Source organism: Acinonyx jubatus, chromosome C1 (genome assembly GCF_027475565.1).
Source record: "Acinonyx jubatus isolate Ajub_Pintada_27869175 chromosome C1, VMU_Ajub_asm_v1.0, whole genome shotgun sequence".
NCBI lineage: Eukaryota > Metazoa > Chordata > Mammalia > Carnivora > Felidae > Acinonyx > Acinonyx jubatus.
This window is the reverse complement of record NC_069381.1, coordinates 207,903,101-207,922,602: the sequence shown is the minus strand read 5'-3', so window position 1 is coordinate 207,922,602 and position 19,502 is coordinate 207,903,101.

Sequence of the window (19,502 nt, the reverse complement as noted above, 5' to 3'; positions counted from 1 at the left end):
ACACAAAGGCTGCCTTCAAAAGCACTGAAAATGCTCGCATTGTGCCCACCAAAAATGGCATAATGAGGGATTCTATAAACATAGGGAAGGAGCTTGGATGCTGAGAAGCCAAAATAATGAATGTGATGAAGGTTTCATTCCCCCCCCCCCACCCCCCATTAAGGATGCTGCCGTGGTTCTTTTTAAATGCTACTGAAAGCTGGTTTGTTTCTTCACCCTTTTTTTCAACTATTACCCCGAAGGGAATCATGAAGCAAACCCTTTCTTAAAATTGGTACTTAAATCTCTCCCTTTCAAGCTAGGTCCTCTAAGGAAGAATTCACACAATCAGCTTTATATACCAGCCCTGGGGTTTGTTGTCTTATGGGGAGGGTTTTTCTCTTTTTCGTTTTGTTTTGTTTCATTTGGGTTTTTTTTTTTTTTTTGGTTTCATTTTTTATGCTTTCTCTTTCCCTCATGCACAGAGTAGAAATAAAAGTTTTATTTATTTGTGTGTTATATATTTATTTATTGAAATAAAAGTTCTAAAAATGAAGGCAGGCAATGCACAACGTCTTCAGCTTGAATGTCTTGGTGTATCCAACCGTTACCTCCCTCAAAGACCTTTTTGGGTGTTTTCCCTCCTCACCATTACGTTCCTAGAACCTACAGCACTGCAGTCACCCAAAAAAAAAAATACTTGCTGGGTGCCTGAATGATACAAAGAGTGAATTATTTAAAAGATTCCCTCAATAGTCTCCACCTTCCTACTTGCTCAATTTTATTTTCACTCTCCCCTGGCCTAGTACATCACTTCCTTGTCTGAACTTCACCTCGGAGACTGGCCATACCTAAAGTCACTGCTGAGGTAGTGACTGGCCTGTAGGATTGGATGATTGCCTTGAATCCCAAAGGCAAAGCTGACCTCAGATAGACAAGACAAAACTGGAGAGGTTTCAAGCAAGGTTGAGCTGCTGAGCCAAAGGGCCAGATCTGGCATTTAGGGGGGAATTCAGATGAGGGGTGGGGAGAGTTGGGGCTGGGAGCAAGTATCTCCAGATTTGAGCCCGCAGATTCAACAGTGCAGGGGGCCTGGGTTTCGGCTTACCTCGGGTCAGAAGAAATAGGCAGCGGAAGGGGTTAAGGCCTGGGGTTAAAGGAGCTCTTAGAATCTGGATCAGATAAATTGCATATCCACCCACATGCATCACTGGTGCATATTGACCGCTAGGTGTGAGCTATCTTTCTACTCGGGCATTAAATAAGCATGCTACCTACACAGGGCATTTTCTAGAGACAGATATGATGGATTCTGGGAAGAAGGCAGACTCTGTGGTTCATTTCTCTCCTGGATCCCACATTTCCTTGCCTTGTAATAAGAACAAAGAGAATGAGAGGTAGCGTGTTTTGACCACGATTGTAATGTGCAGGAAACCAAATGGAGGCACCACAGTGAATACAATCACAGAGGCCAAATTTCAGCCTTTTAAATGAATCACCATCTTGACTATTTGTTACTTAGCTAACATGGGATTGAAGCTACGTGCACAGCTTTTAGATTATTAATTTTTTGGAAAGCAATAAAGTAGAGCCACGTGCGATGATTGTGTTTGACGCGCACATAGTTAGTCGGGCTGGCGACACAACTTGTAGAGTCCGGTGCAAAATAAAAATGCAGGGGCCCCTTGCTCCAAAAGTAGGACCAAAGTGTCATCGTTTAGGTACTAACATATAAAGCTCTTTCCTTTCTTCTGTGATTTCTCCTTTGATTTGTGATGGTGCTTTCGTTTGCTAATTAATGCCATTCCAAGTAAGACAAATTAAAAATTTAAATTATTAGTATGAATTTTCAGCTCATCTTCACATTGTGCAAGGCCAGCTTTTGATGCATATTTTAGAGCATTTCACTGGTTGTAGAATCGTCCAAGTGCCATAATCTCTATTTGTTAGCGTGTACATGCATATGTATTGGTTTCCTACCAGAATGGTGTGGAACACTGCGGAAAACTCACTCAGCTGTCGTAGCACTTCTTGACACACACACACATTCTACCCACATTCTCTTCCTTCGGTGGACTGGACATGAGGAAATCAGGAAATGTGGGCTGCTCCGTCTACAGACTGTTAGCTAATCCAGGGAAGAAACACAAGAAAAGATGAATATGTTAATGTCCCTTGGCCATTTGCATTTCTTAGAATGCATTGCCTTCTTTTTGGATTTGAAACAAATTCTGGTTTGACCAGAAAATATGGCCCCTCCCAGCTGTCAGTGTTTCTGGTTACTCAGTCACAGATACTTTGTACTCTCCTTGAGTCAACGCTGAACTCTCACACATTCGGGGGCCACTGGATTTCTGCGCTCATGGCACCTTGCAGATGCTATACTTGAAGGGGACACCAAGGATCATAGATCTGCACATTGAGTGTATATCCCCTGACCCCATGTGTGCTCCATTGTCTCCTCAGACCTCACTTACAATACGCAAGTTCAGAGATAAAAATGATAGGGATTTCAAATCTACCACAGCAGAGCATTAAACCAAGCACGGGGGCTCTTCTGAGCACAGGTCGTATAATCACGAAGACAACTCTGTTATTGGATCTGGCAGATAAATGGAAACTTAACTGGAAGGAAAAGCAAGAGTAAAGCATCAAATCTTGGATGGGTGGGAGTCTCAAGATGTTTGCAAGATATAATGCTCATATGCATGGAGAAATGTACTGTGGTCTTCAAAAAGTAGAGGTGAGGAGGAAAACAAATTTCTTCAATGGCTACAAGCATGTCTCTTTACTTGGAATCACAGAGGAGAATCAATAATTGCTCTTCCTGATGCTATCGCCTGTTTAGATCCGATTCCCAGAAAAGCAAACTTTGGATTTCAGGGTAGCACAGGCGTAGATGCTTCTAAATAACTGGTTGTCGAATGTGCGATGAAAGACAGAGAAAAAGTAGACTCTGGTGTCAAAAGTAGAGTCTGGGCAAGAGATTGTGACTTTAAAACAGTCATTTTTTTCAGGAACTTCTCTGGAAGAATTCACTTTTCCTTAGACATGATGTGATTCGGCAATGACTGGGTTTTCAGGTTAGTCTACAAGAACTGCAGACCTGGGGTACTTAAAGTCTGTAATGTTGGTAACACGATTTACGGACCAAAACCTCACGTTTAATTTTTTTTATGAGAGATACATTTCAAAACCATCAGGAACACATTTCCACTCAACTAACTTACCCAGCAGATAAAAGGGTTTCTCTGAGTCCCACGATGGTGTGGAGCCTAGGGGGTTCCCTGATCCCAAAAATTATGTTGGCAGCTGTGGGAGGCATGTACCCAAAGGGATGGTGAAAACCCAGATGGCTCTCATGCTGACAACTGGCTACATTTCTACATTTCTAGAAGCGAGGGGTCTGTGGAAAGAAAGCAATACTTGTCTGTAAATACTCAGGAGAACATGTTTGGCATAGTTTGGAGAATAGTGGATAGACATCCCTTTACTGGATATCCTAGGTTGAGTTTCTTATCCATGTATATCTCTAAGCTGTAAAAATTTAAGTTTCTCTTGCTGTTATAGCAATATAATTTGAAAATCTGCTGCCTTGTGAGTGTTGGAGAGGCTGAAATGTGCTGGGCCTCCTGCATAACTCCTCACTGTTCATGACTTAGTGATAAACCTAGAAATATTTAAAAAACAAACCCAAACAATCTCAACCTGAGAACTATATTCTCAACATAACAAGAGTATAAAAAAGCAGAAAAGGGAAAGTGATCATAAAACATGCCAGAGGAGGGACCTATCAGCACTCAAAACACTTACGTTAATAATAATGGCTATCATTTATTTAGAGTTCACTCAATTCACCCAGGCACTGAGATTTCTGGATGTTAATTCATGTGGTCCTCACATTAATTCACCAAAGTACTTGCTCTTTACAATATTTTTACTTTTTTCTTATTGAAGTATAATTTACATGCAATGTTACATTAGTTTCAGGTGTACAATGTAGTGATTTAACAATTCTGTGCATTACTCAGTGCTCACCGTGAGGGCCCTCCTTAACTCCCTTCACCTATCTTCCCATCCCTCCACCAACTCCTCTCTGGCAACCACCAGTTTGTTCTCTGTGTTTAAGAGACTGTTTTCTGTTCGTCTCTTTGTTTCTTTGTTCATTTGTTTTGTTTCTTAAATGCCACATAAGAGTGAAATCATAAGGCATTTGTCTTTGACTTGTTTCACTTAGCATTATTCTTTCTAGGTCCATGCATGTGGTCGAAAATGGCAAGATTTCATTTTTTATGGCTGAGTAATATTCCAGTGTGTGTGTGTGTGTGTGTGTGTGTGTGTGTGTGTGTGTACGGGTGTGTGTATGTATATATTACATCTTCTTTATCCATCCATGTATGGACACATGGGTTGCTTCCATATCTTGGCCATTGTAAATCATGTTGTAATAAACATAAGGGTGTATATATATCTTTTCTAATTAATGTTTTTGTTTCCTTTGGGTAAATACCCAGTAGTGGAATTACTGCATTATATGCTAGTATACAGTGTTTCAAAAATGAATTTATAGAGTCACCAAGATATGAACTAACTAGACAAGAAGCTTCTAAGAAGTGAAGGTAAACTCCACACTCAATGTATGTGACTGACTCCAGGGTAGCCGATCTCAACATTAGGCCCCACACGGTCACTATAGATACCATTGTGGTTCTCGATCCCACACACCGTGAGATCACGACCTGAGCTGAAACCAAGAGCAGGATGCCTAACCAACCGAGCCACCCAGGAGCCCCAACATTATGTTACATTTTTATGTTCTTGTTTCTGATATAGTTTCTATCCAGCAGATGTTCAGAATTTAGATACTTTGCTGAATATTTAATATGGAAGTTATTATTTTAATTCCCAGTGTAAATAGTGCTAAGGTGTGTTAGGCAAGGATGTATGTTCATTTAAAAGTGAAATTTACTGACACGTCATTAATAACTATAAAACACTTCATGTCCACAAGATACAATTACAGATGTTTGAGCCCCAGTAAACATTTGGCTTGACAGGAAATGAGAGATTATGTCTTAAAATTCTATTTATCTCAAGTTAACACAATTTAAGCCTTCTCTCCCACTTTAAAACCTTTTTATAGACAAAGAAAAAACAAATAACATTATTATTTTTAGTTATTTCGAATCTTATATCATCCAAACGGCAAGGGAAGTGAATTTATCAAACACCATTTACAGTTATATTTCCTCTTAGATTTCTAAATATCTTGCAAATGCCATGCCTTAAAAAAATGCATACTCTGCACCAAGCAAAGAAGTTGACGGGTATCATATGTCTCAAGGTTCTTTATGAATTCAATAATTTTATTATTGGTTGCTAATTATAATACATGATAACTGCTAGAAAGAAACGTGATGAAACCTACATTAAACGACTTTATCACAACTTGTGGCAAACTAGAAGGAGAAAAAATTAAAATATCAAGGTTTTTTTCAGCAAGAATTGGAAATGAAGAAAGGAGCAACTCATGCTGCAAAGCACAGAAAAGTCACTACTTCAAAGAATTAAGATTTAAAACCAAAGATACAAGAATTTGCAATGGAATGGGGATGAGTTTCTGTTGGTTGTAATGGACAGTTTGGGCAGACGCATTGATTTTTAGAGCAGCTTGATCCAAAGTAAATATAGCCATGCAGTTGTTTTCCTGTGGAAACATGGACTTCTCAAAATAAAAGACATTCTTTATAATTATGGTATTAAACCTTAATGGAGAATAAGGATACCGAGCTGGTGTTTTTAGAACATCACTGACTATCTCTCTTGTCTATGCCAAGGATATTGATTCTTTCCTCAATTTAATCAAAGAGCCAGCGGCAGGGAAAGGCCTGAGATTCTGAACATCATAGAAGAGATATTGACTGTCTTCTCTGGAAATATTGAGGATGTGTTCTTTCTTGATAGTAACAGATACAATATTCTAGAGTAAAGATAAGTTTCAAAGTATAAAAAGATTATTTAAAATATGCTTTGATATTTAAAATAAGTTATGTGTCACAAGGGCTTTTATGTTTAAATTTCCACTAGATGTAAGGGATATACATGCCTATAAATCAACACCATGTTTCAATATACAAAAATTCATTTTCATCAGAGAAAAAATTATTAATGTTTTATGGATCTCGAATGCCTTATATGTATCCCTTTTCTCCTTTGTTGTGTTCTTTTATGGTTCATATTTATGTTCACAACAGTAACATTTAATTTGTTGCTCTTTATGGAATCTCATTTTTGAATACGTTAAAAAAACAACTTTATTTGAAAAAAAAACTACTGCAGGTCTTTTCTTTACATTTTGTATCTTACTGTGTTTTTGTTTTGTTTTATTTTGTTTTGCCACCATACTTCCCCATCTCTTCTACCTTTCTCCATTAGAACAAAATGGCCTGAAAGCTTTCAGTGAGAAACCAATCGTCCCCTGACCTCCCTCAGTCGTATGGAAAAAATATTTCCTCTCCCAAAAGTCTATAACGGTAAAAGCACATCCCTGTACTTTGAAAGAAATTAGCTTCCAGTTCTAGAAATTTTATTTCAGTTTAGCAGTTAGTTTGAAGTCCTATAGAATGAGGAAGGTTATCTTAAAATCTTAATCTAAAAGGCGACTGAAATAAAGCAAGCTGGGTCTTTAGAAGAAATAACCCATTCAAAATCAAGAATGTGATTTGAGAATAAAAATTTACTACAGCATCCTACGGAGGTACACGGAATTTCAACCAATTCAGAATGCTTTCAAAGCGCATTTAAAAATGCACGTATTCAATCAAAATAAAACCTGGCAGGAGGTAAATAAAGACATGTTTGCAAGTTCTAGTAGTATAAGAAAAAGGTCGTGTTGGGGAGGGGGCGTTCTCAAATGCTATAATCAACACAGCGAGAATTCTACACCTCCAATCCACAATTTTGATATTGTGATAAAATAAGAAATAAACATTTTGGTCTTGGTCCTTGGCTCCTGACCAGACCTTCTCCAGCCTTTGATGTCTCAAATGCACTGGTGTTAGGAGCATCTTTTGTTTTAATATTTGGTCTTTGACCCCGGTTCCTGAAACAGACCTCCTAAAACACTTGGAATTTCCTGCACAAAAGGAACATCTCCTGGTGGACTCCTGAATAACTTCAGAATTGGGACTGGTCACCAGAAAGACCAGGGCATGATTGGAAGCATGGGACTTTCAGCCCCATCTGTCATCTTCCAGGAAGGGGAGAGGGGCTGTAGATTGAGTTAATAATTGACTGTGCCTATGTGATCCCGCCTCCATCCAAATCCCTTCACTACAGGGTTTGGAGAATTTCTGGGTTGGTGAACATCTCCATGTGCCAGGAGGGTGGCGGACTCAGCTCCACAGGAAGAGAGAAGAACCTATGCTTGAGACGCTTCAAGAACTCACCCTGTGTACCACGTCCTCTGTTATATAGTAAACCAATATGTGTTTCCCTGGGTTCTGTGAACTGTTCTAGTAAACATTCTAGCCATTCAATTAATCCAAGACGTCTATGTTCAGACAGTGGAATATTAATCAGCACTGAAATGAGCCATCAAACCATGAAAACATATGTAAGGACCCTAAACACATTTTACTAAGTGAAAGAAGCCAATCTGAAAATGCTACATACTGTACGATTTCAACCGCATGATGCTGTGGAAAAGGCAAAACTATGGAAGCAGTAAAAATATCAGGGGTTGCCAAGGGTTGGTGGAGAGGAGATGGATGAGTGGAACCCAGAGGATTTTTAGGGCAGTGGAAATACTCTGTATGATACTATAATGGTGGATACGTGTCATGTATTTTGTCCAAACCCGTAGAATGTACATCACCAAGAGCGAACAATAGCGTAAACTCTGGGTGATTATCGTGTGTCAATATAGGCTCATCAGTTGTAACAAATGTCCCACTCTGGTGGGGGATATTGAAAATGGTGAAGGCTCCGTAGGTATGGGTGCACGGGGTAAATGGGAAATCTGTATCTTTTACCCAATGTTGCTGTGAACTCAAAACTGTTCTAAAAGACAGTCTTTAAAATAAAGGACCATTTTGTATTGTACTTACCACAAACTACCATACACAGCTGAACTGACTCGAAACATAACAAAGAGTATTGTGGTAAGTTATCATTAACCTAGGCATTCCCTCCTTGTTAACCTTCAATTGTTATCTACAAGTGTTATTTATATCATGATGCTTTATCAACAACATTTATTACCTGCATTTAATCACGGATTTTATGGCAGACAGTGTTGCTGCCCATGTGGTTCCTGTGGCCCCCCTCTCCTCTGCAAGAGAGCTCTGATCTTATTTGGACTATTAACCGCCCCAGCCCCAATCCTGCTTACTTTGTCAAATGTTTCATTTCCATCCTCTTTTGCAACAAGGGATAATCACATGATCCAGTTCTGGACAATAAGCCTGAAGCAGAAGATTGCTTGGCAGAGGAGGGGGACACGGAATGTTCCAGGAAAGCTTACTTTTCACGGAGACACAGGTTTATCCATCTTCTCGTGGAAGACCAAAATACATCCATAAAATGCTCTTTCCAAACAATGTTGAATGTGAATCTGTGAATCGGATCAAGCCTCTAGATCTAATTATCAATTTATAGCAAACACAGAACAAAGAACATATTAAGTGTTTAGATTTAGCTGATACTTTCCTTTGTCCCGTCTTTACCCGAGTTGGAAATGGATGTAGTCCCAGCACTACAGCAGCCTTTCTGCTACCATGAGGCTTAAAAGCACAAAGATGAGACTGGCAAAGCAGAAAGATGGTAAAAGGCCTGGGTCTTTGACGACACTAATGACCTCCAAAATAAATTTGTATTTCTTTAAACAACTGTTGGTAGAGTTCTGTTGTTGTTGAAGTTATACGTAACTGATACAATGTCTACGTCATAAGTCTGACTTTCTCAAAAAAAATAGTGTTAACAAAAATTAAAAGCCATGGCATAGACTCATCCAGAAGTACAATATTACTGCTCCCTTTGTACAACATGGCTTCCTAGTGTATCTACTAAGATCTTGGGATTTATAATCTACTTAAAATACAAAATTAATGTTTTGAATTAAATTCAGTTAGATCAGGGTTCCAGTTCTAATCATGTCCGAGTAGCTTGACTCGGGCTAATCTTCCCAAGGATATCAATATAGAAAGTGGACATAACAGAAAAACACCTGTTGAAGACACTGGTTAACATTGATAGCGGGTAGTAACTGGAGGGACTGCAATTTTTAAAAGCAGGGAAACACAAGATATAAGTTCCACATGTATCCCTATTTTCCAGCTCAGTGTAGCAGAATGGAATGGAACCCAACCTGCAAATAACAGTCTGACTAATCAGAGGAGACACAAATTAGAGGTGCAGCCATCAGAGTGGCGGGATATGGAGGGACAATGAAAAGGAGGGAAAGGAACGGGTGGGACCCAAATATACCTGTAAAGAAATTCCCTGCAAGCAAAGGGCAGACTCCTGGGAGGTACATCTAGAGGAATTACGATTCCAAGAACCCCCCTGGGAAAACAGTTTGGAAGGCAGAAGAATTGAGCAGAGATTTCAACAGCTGTCTGATGCTAAGGGTGAGAAACTGAGTCCATCCGACTTTGTGCATGTCTTAGTCTGCTCTGGCCGCCAGAGCAAAACACCGCCACTGGGGTGGCTTGAACCACATTTTTTCCCCCACAGTTCCAGAGGTTGGAAGTCTGTGGACAGGGTGCCGGCACGGTCAGTTCACGGTGAGGCCCCTTGTCCCGGCTTGCAGACAGCTACCTTCTCCCTGTGTTCTCATGTGGCAGACAGCGAGGGACCGAGCCCTATGGTGTCTCTTCTCAGAAGGTCACCAAACTCACCACGAGGGCCCCACCCTCATGCCCTCTCCTAACTGCCTCGCAAAAATTTTATATCTCCCAGCATTATCACACTGGGGCTTAGGGCTTCACCATATGACTTGGGGGGGGCACAGTTTAGTCCCTAGCAATGGGGATTAGTTTCCTATTGCTGTTGTAACAACTTCCTACAGCTCTAGAGGCTTAAAGCAATACAGATTTATTATCTTACAGTTTTGGAGGTCAGAAGTCTAAAACGGATCTCGCTGGGCTAAAAACAAGCAGTCTGCGGGCAGTGTTTCTTCCCAGAGGTTCTGGGGAAGAATCCATCCTTTGGCCTTTTCCACTTCCAGAGGCTTCCGGCACTCCTGGGCTGATTTACTTCCATCATCAAAGCATCAATGACTGTTGAAGACTTTCTCATGCTTCTATCTCCCTCTTCTGTCTCTCTTCTCCCTGATAAGACTTCTGATTTCCTTGGGCCCACCCAGAGAATTCAAGATATTCACTCCACATCAGGGTCAGCTGATTGGCAAACTTAATTCCATCTGCACACTTAATTCTCTGTTGCAATGGAACCTAATGTGTTCACAGTTCCTGGCGATTAGAACATGGATTTATTTGGAGGTGCATCATTTTGCCTACCACAATGGGTTTGATAAACAACTCAAGTTTTCTCTTGAAACCCCAGAAGGGCCATGGCCTAGGAAAAGGTCAAAACTGAAATAGTCCATGCCTTCTAAAACCTAAAGCCAACCTTCACCAGGATCAAGTCAAACCACTAGACTTCTCTCTACCCTTCAGCAAAAAACTATGTGTTTTTTGAAGGATCTGTCTAATATAGTTTTTACACATTATGCCTGGCATCTAATAAAAAACTATAAAACATGAGGGGCCCCTGGGTGGCTCACTTGGTTAAACGTCCGACTTCGGCTCAGGTCATGATCTCATGGCTTGTGGGTTCAGGCCCCACGTCAGGCTCTGTGCTGACAGCTCGGAGCCTGGAGCCTGCTTAGGATTCTGTGTCTCCCTCTCTCTCTGCCCCTCCCCAGCTTGCACTCTGTCTCTCCCTCCCTCAAAAATAAATAAACATTAAAAAAAGAGTTCTATTATAAGAGGATGAATAGAGGCAATATTTGAATTCAGAAAAACACCAATTTAAACTCATAGAAAGTAGAAGGCCGTGACAAGTGTAAGAGAAAAAAAATCTAAGAAATAGAAAGCAAGCACACAATAGCAAAAAAAATAAAAGTTTTTTGAAAGATTAATAAACTTGTTAAATCTCTAGCAATGCTGACCGAAAAGAAAAAAAAGAGAGAGAAAATACAAGTTCTTCACTTCACATACATTTGCAAAACTAATTACGGGGTTTTATTTTATTGCTGGACTATTGTAAAATAAACCATCGCAAATTTCAGTGGCATTTAATCATAAACATTTATTGTCTCTCCTATGTCTGTGGAACTGCTGGGTTTTAAGCTGCCCAGGCTGTGCCCGGCAAATGGCCACTATGGAACAAACACAGGAATTCCCGGAGTTTGCACCGATGGGTTAACAAGGCAGAAAGTAATAGAAAGCCACAGGATGTACACATCCAAGATTAGGTAAGCAAGATTAGGTAAACAGGGCAAAGGCCCCCAGTATAGGACAAAGGTATAGGAATAGGAAATCTCAGGGTGAAAACATCCAAGATGAGGTCAACAAGATTAGAGATTCAGGGCAGAAGTGCCCCCAATTTAGTACAATAGCAGAAATCTGCTTTCACAGGAAGGAAGGACCAAAATAGGTAAACTGGTAAACAGGGCTACAGACCTCAGCAGGGCAAAGTTGCCTGGAGTGGAGCTAATTAGCAAAAGCAAGGTGCCTTGTTGACCCTGAGGTGGCAGGCTCTGTCTTCCTTATCCCCAAGGGAAGTTTAGGTAAACAGAGCTGGCACCTCATGCCTGCCCAAAACAACGGTTCACCCAGCACCAGGATTTTGTTGTGTATTGACCAAAACCGCTAACACCGCATATCTTCAGCACCCCCTTTCCCTCACACCCGTGAGTTAATGTTCACAGTTTCATTGTCTCTTTGCGCACGTCCATCGCCCTTGTAAGCCTTCTGATCTTAATAAAAACGGAGCAAGGACCTACTTGGGGCACTTGTCTCCTCCTGGACGTTAGCCTCTCTTGCATTTTAATCCTGCGTCCGCTGTCTTGCTGAACAAGAGAGAACTCCAGACCCAAAGTCTCCAACAGGCCACAGGTGTATGTAGAGAGAGGTGGAGACACGATTGGGAGCCATAATTCAATCTATTACAATTATCTAGAACTTTACAGCAATAAACGTTCTGATGGAGAAGAAATGGACAAATCACTTGAAAAATAAACTGAAATTGAGAGAAACAATAAATATGAATGTTCCTACACTATTAAAGACATTGAATGTGCAATTAACAAGTTTTTCACTAAGGCAGTTGCTGGCGTGAATAGCTTCACTGGTGAATTTCTCCAAACGTTTAAGGAAAAAATAACACAAATGTTATATAATCACTTCCAGAAAATAGGGTAAGCTATAAGACTGCCCAGTTCAGTTTTGAGGTTTGCATGACTTTGATAGTGAAACTGACGAGGGCATTGTAAGAAAAATGGCAGGCTAGGGGCGCCTGGGTGGCGCAGTCCCTTAAGCGTCCGACTTCCGCCAGGTCACGATCTCGCGGTCCGGGAGTTCGAGCCCCGCGTCGGGCTCTGGGCTGATGGCTCGGAGCCTGGAGCCTGGAGCCTGGAGCCTGTTTACGATTCTGTGTCTCCCTCTCTCTCTGCCCCTCCCCCGTTCATGCTCTGTCTCTCTCTGTCCCAAAAATAAAAAATAAACGTTGAAAAAAAAAAAAAAGAAAAATGGCAGGCTAGCATTCCTCATAAACACAGGCAAAAATCCTGAACAAAATTACAATAAATCCAATACTATATACAAAGGATAATATATTATGATCAGTTTGGTTCATAATCAGAATCCTTGCAAAGGTTGATGACTTTTTGTTGGTTTGGCTTTTAGTTTTCATAAAAGGAATTTTATTAAAGTGGCCCTTTCGTCCTGAGTCCTTTGAAATGCCGCTGCATTTTGCTGTTCAAGTACTGTCAGCCAGAGCTGAGAGTTCTCTGCACCCAGTGTGAATTTTTTTGATTAGTTTGTAACTGAGAAACTTTGAGGATTTTTTTACCAAAAACATTAAGCTCCGTCATTATGGAAGTCCTCTGTATATTTTCACATTCCGGCAAATAGCCTGGTGACCTCACAGAAGAAGGAAATGAATTAAAATCATAAGATATAATAAATATTTCAAACGAGTTCACATCTCTGTGCTCAGCCTGTGGCAGTGTGGGAAGCCTGGCACATCACGCCAGAAAAGGCTCTGTGATTTCAGCAGCCCTCTGGCCACCAGGCAGGAACTCTGTTGGAATGAGAGACTTTGTGGAGTTCGGAACAAGAGCCTTTGCAAATGGATAACTGGAGAGCACGCAAAGAATGTAGTCCTTTAGCGCAATTACCTAAATGGAAATTACTCACCTAGGCCCTCCTCCCTACTGGAAACTCTTGGTCCATGTGTGAAGAAATTAGCAGCTTAAAAAGAATCTCCAGGCCGAGCACGTTTTATTCTGAAAGTTTTATAGTCATGAAAACACGCAAGTTTTATAGTCAGGAGAAGGTGGAGTGGTGCTTTTACAATCAAAATGAATTTGACTTTGCTTCTTTTTTTTTCCTTTTAAAAACATTTTAACTGTCAGTTTTAATAGCTTTTAGAAAATACCAGTTGGATTAGAGAGAGTCTGATTCAATCCAAGTTGTGTTCCCAGTTAGGTAGAACCATTTAAAAAACAAAACAAAAAAAAATAAATAAATAAAGTATTTGTACTCATCTAAAAGAAAAGCAGAAATAATAATAAACGAAAAAGTAGTGTACATATTTCAAAAGCAATTTCTTCAAAATAAATGAGTCACTATTTGCCACTGGAGTCGGTTTCTCTCATATAAGGAATGTGAAACTGTGTGAAGGTTCTCAGAAGGAATAGTGCTATACTCTAACCATTACACAGTTTATATTTTGACATTGGAGAGAAAATGTATCCTGGGAATCTTAGTCAAGATCCTTATGTGCAAGTAACAGAAACCAGCCAGCTAGCTAAATGTGAAATGGGAACTCATTAAAAGGATACAGGGTTATCTCTTGGAACTCAGGAATGCCGACTGGCTGCTTGGGAACTAGGGCTAGGAACTCTCTATAAAACTGTCATTGCTACACCTCTGGCTCTTATCTCTCTGCCTCTTGGACCCAGCCAACAGGCATTCTGCCCTCCTGATATATGGCAGACAGTGCATGGCTCTCCAGTAGCTTCTGAGGCGCATTTATTCCCTTTGAAGAATCCATATCAGACCCACTCAACTGAATCTCATGTCTAAGTGCAAATACCCACCAGATTGATGTAGTTTCCATCCGAAGTCCAATTGGCTGTCAGGATATCAATCCTGTGGCAAGAATGCACTTCTTAAAGAAGTAGTCTTAGAGAGTGCAGAAATTCAAAATGAGTTTTAACTCATGGCATCTCAAGATGATACCGAAATCCAAGAACAGTCCAATGGCACAGTGGGTATTGCTGGTAGTAATATTGGGGGACACAGTCAGTATGGCTCAGGATAGGAGTGAGTAGCTGTGTGTCAACCTTGTTAACTCTTCCAATTTACCTTAGAGAAGATGTCTCTCTACACCTCTAGTTTTGCAGATCAGCCTAAGTGTGTTGAAGAATAAAGGGCGGTTGGGGTGGAAGAAATGGGGAGATGTTGGTCAAAGGGTACATATTTCAGTTATGCAGGATGAATAAGTTCTGGGGTTCCAATATACAGCGTGGTGATTATTGTTACTAATGCTGTATTTTATACTTTAAATTTGCTAGGGAAGTAGATCTTAAGTGTTTTCACAAGACACAAAAAAGAAAAAGGCGAATGATGTGAGGCAATGAATGTGTCAGCTTGACTGTGGTAATCATTTCACGGTGTATATCTGTATCAGATAATAACACTGTACATCTTAGATATTTTTACTGGTCAATCATACCTCGATAGAGCTGAAACTAAAAGAAAAGACACTTGCCCCGTCGTCATGGGAAAATTGAAATCACTTCTCTTGCTGTGTAAGACAAGCTCTCGTGTAGCTGGGGTCTGGTAAGCCTTTCATAAAAATCTTTTCTAGGTTTGCAAGCGTTATTGAGATATAGGGGTTCGTTGGATCCACACACCCATCTCAGAATAGTAGTGACCTTTCTGCTCGCTTCATAGGATAGGAAACTGAGTCAGAATCAATGTGCTGAGGTAGAAAAAAACCCTGATGGTAGATTCATGAAAGTTTCTGTAACTTCTGGGAACTCTCATGGATTCTGAACTGGCATTCCCTCGCTTTTGTGTGATGATTGTTTTTTTAAAAGACCAAAGTGGATGAAGAGGACGGTTATCAAAATTTTAAAATAAAGCATCTACGAAAAGGAGTGGGAAAGCCTCTGTGCGTAAGATAGCAGTAAATAGTAAAAACCCAATGGTAAGCAAAGCTGGCCAATAGTGTCCTCCCAAACTCTCCTTCTGTGATCTTCACTCGATGCTCTGTATTTCACGTGCTCAGACCCTTAGATGTCAAGAATATCTTGACAAGGACAGCTCTTTCCTGAATTACTTCAGGTGAGGGCCCTTTTTTTAAATCTGCCTGTTATGCACATTTAGACCATTCTGACATTTCCCAACATATTTCATATGCCAGTCCGTAACTGAAGCCCTCCACTATCATCTCGTGTGAGGCAATCCCTCCAGAACCCTTTGGACCAAAGGATTGTGTATGTTCTTTCCAACTTCGAGTTCATGATTCCTTCTGATTTAATTTCTTTACTCAGTTGCAGAAATCCCTCCTATTTCACATAGAAACTTTTCCTCCACTCACTGTGGGTATTTATTATAAGTAAAGGTCATGTCTTTCGGCAGATACGTGCATTAATACTTCTTGCACATGTACTTCGCGGTAGAATTGCCCGATCCTTGACTGGGGCACATGTTTGGCTTTATTTGATGCTACAGTTTTCCACCTTACTCTCCCAGGTGTAACATATATGACTTCCAGTTGTTGGTATCTTCACCAAAACTTGGCATGGGCAGTCTTTTTCGTCTTAGGCTTTCCTGTTGGTGTGACTTGTTGTCTTATGATTTTAATTTATGTCATTAATGGAATGACTAATAACGTTGAGTGCCTTTGCTTTTTTGGCCAGTTAGATGTCTTCCTTTGTGAAATGCCAGTTCAAGTGTTTTGCCCATGTTTTTTAAAAAGTTTTCAATGTTTATTTATTTTTGAGTGAGAGAAAGAACACGAGCAAGGGAGGGGCACACAGAGAAACACACACACACACACACACACACAGAATCCAAAGCGGGCTCCAGGCTCTGACCTGTCAGCACAGAGCCCGGTGCAGGGCTCAAACCCATGAACTGTGAGATCATGACCTGAGCCAAAGTCAGATGCTTAACCAACTTGAGTCATCCAGGTGCCTCGTCTTGTCACTTTCTTAATGGTGTTTTTGATTAAGAGAAGTACTTAAAATTGGTGAGGTCTAATCCACCAATCTTTTCTTTCATAGTTAGTACTGGCTAAAACGTGCTTGCTTGCATTGAGATCAGAATACACCCTCAGCTTTTCTTCTCCAGAAGTTGGACTGTTGTACCTTTCACAGTGAAGTCTACAATCCATCCAGGACTAATACTTACATACGATGTGAGGTAGGAGTCAAGACAGATAATTAATCAAGAATCATCAGGAGGCTTGAGTAGAACAAGCCACAGAGAGCTGTGTAGCTCTGAGAGTCTCAGTCAGGCTGATGGGAGAACCAGAGCAAACATTGCCTACAAAAGAAACCTCTTTTAAACAGAAATGTCTGACCAGTACACCTGCCATGCTCAGTCACTGGCTGAGAGCTTCTTGGAGAGAACATGGCCTTGGTATAGACACTGTAGAAGACTCTTAGACTGCAGCTGCTGAAGGCTGGCAGCTAACTACATCTCCGACAGCAAGTTCCCCCTGGAAATGTGATATCAGCATCATACTTCCTTGGCTGCCTCAGGGCTGAAAATCCCCAATCTCTTCTTCTCTAATTTTGAGCATATTAATCACAGTGGAGTTTTTCGTTTGTGTGTTTATTTCATTGAAGACTTTCTGCCTGGTTGCTCTGATATCTGAATCACTGTGAGTTTGGTTTTGGTGTCTGTTGTTTTCACTGTTTCTAATCAAGTGCCTTTGTAATCAAGACTCCTTTTGCTTTTTATTTAATAATAGACATTGTATTTAAAAAAAACATCTTCTTCCAAAGAGGCGGGCAGATACAATGGCAACGGATAACTCTGTTGTGGCTTGTTTTTTTGTTGTGAATATTATTTCAGAATTTCTTTTGCTCCTAGGTCATACCTCTTGTTCCTAAATCTTTTTTCTTATTTTTTAGGGAGACGCCTTACTTCTGTAGCAAGAGCCTTCTGGGGACGGGAGGGGGGGTTGGTGGCGGATGATGTAAACAAAAGCCCCTAGTGTTTTCACACACTTCCCCAACTTAACAAATCACAGAAACTCCAGCCTCAGTTTCCCTAGCACAGGTAACTACTGACATCTCGGGTCACAACGTTCACCCCCCAGCTGCTGCTTCCTTTTTATATTTTCTGGACGCTCACCTTATACGTGCATAGCTTAGGAGTCAGCCAACAATTGGAGTGGAATTTGTACCTAGATTTTCTAGCCACTTTGTCTGTGATTCTCTTCTCTAAGAACTTTCACCTTGAAGTTTCTGCGGCTTTGGCAGCCTTGAACTCCAACTTCTGCCTCACAGTGGGGTAAAACTTGTTGCTTGATGCTGGCGTTCCATTTCCTTGCCCTGCAGCAAACCAAAATCGTAGTTTCAAAAAGAAAGCCCCCTGAGCAGTTTGTGGGCAAAGTGAAGTTTGAGAACTACAGGCCTAGAATCTAGATCTAGATCTCGTATGTTCCTGATCTCATGGGACTCCCCTCCTACGAATGTTCTCCTCTCTACCCGTGAGCAAAGCAAGACTGGGTACCTGTGGTCAGGGTCATGGCCTGCACGTAAGGTACGTGGTTTAATTCCACACTCCAGTTCCAGGCTCCGTCCATGTGACTGGGGTTTCATGCTTACCCCCTATTTCCTGCACAAAGTTCTGCTCTGAATTGCAGCCTGTGTGGAAGCCTGGACCCTAAACTTCCTTTAGCCAGTAGCTTTTTCCAACCTTGGTCATATTTCAAGTTGTATTTATTACCAACCAGAAGAATGTGGAACTGAATCCTCCTGTGGCTTTCATTTAAATGTTCCTGATTACTAGGGAGATTGAGAATCTTACCAAATAATTATTAGCCATTTAGGTTTACCCCCCCCCGAATGGCCCAATTATATTTTCCCCATTTTCCAGGTGACTAGTTTTACTTACTGTTTGTAAGATCCCCTTAAGTCTTTTTGAAAAATTTTTAATTTGGGAGTTACATGTATGGTTTTAACTTTAAAATGAATACGGCTTGGAAAGCTTTAAAGGCTTTTAACATGGACAGCCACTCAACACTCTAACACTTCTATCTTACCCAAGCAGACACTGAATACATACATTACTTTGCCAAGGAGACCTACACATTCAGTGGTAGCCAGATGTCCTGTATCTCCTGCACTTTACCCAGGTATTTACCAATTCTATCCAGCAAACTCCATCAAGAAACTATGCAGGGGTGGGGGGGGGCGCCTGGGTGGCTCAGGTGGTTAAATGTCAGACTCTTAATCTCAGCTCAGGTCATGATCTCACAGTTCGTGAGTTCAAGCCCTACGTCGGGTTTTGTGCTGACAGTGAGGCCTGCTTGGGATTCTCCCTCTCTCTCTCTCTCTCTCTCTCTCTCTCTCTCTCTCTCTCTGCCTTTCCCCGTCTTCCTCCCCTGCCCCACCCCAAATAAACAAACTTAAAAAAAAACGGCAGGCCAAGCACAATTTTAGGCACAGAGGATGTCGATATGAATGCCGTAGCCAGCCCTCTCATGCGACACTTTGTGGCTGTTCTGAACTTCCTAACAAAGCAGACAAACACCAGCTCCTTGGGGTTCTAAATCCACAATGCCCTCTGTCTCCTTGGGCTTCTGCACCTGCTCCACCTGGCTGAGGCAAACCCTTACGATTCTGCTGTCACATTTGTTTTTACTCCTGTTTCCAGGCTCGACTTAATCATGTCCGCATCTGTAACGTTTCCCCTTAATCGTCCCAGGTATGTGAGGCATCTCCTCGAGCAGACGACACTCATAATCTTTGTTTTCAGGTCTTTCTCCAAACACCGTGAAACCGGGGGACAGGACCCATGTGCTGTGTATTCCCAAGTGCCAGACAGGTTTATAACAACTGTTCCTTGAACGAATGAAAGAAAAGCTGGTGGGAGGGATGTGGTGTGTGGTCGGACCTGATTCACACGAGTGAACATTCCAACATGGTAAGTGTGATGAGTGTGCTTTAGGTTTCAATGCATGCCACCCTATGCAGGTGGAATAATCCTAATAAAATCATTTATTCTCATTTCAGAGGCTTTTAAACCATTTTCCCTCCCTGGGTCTGT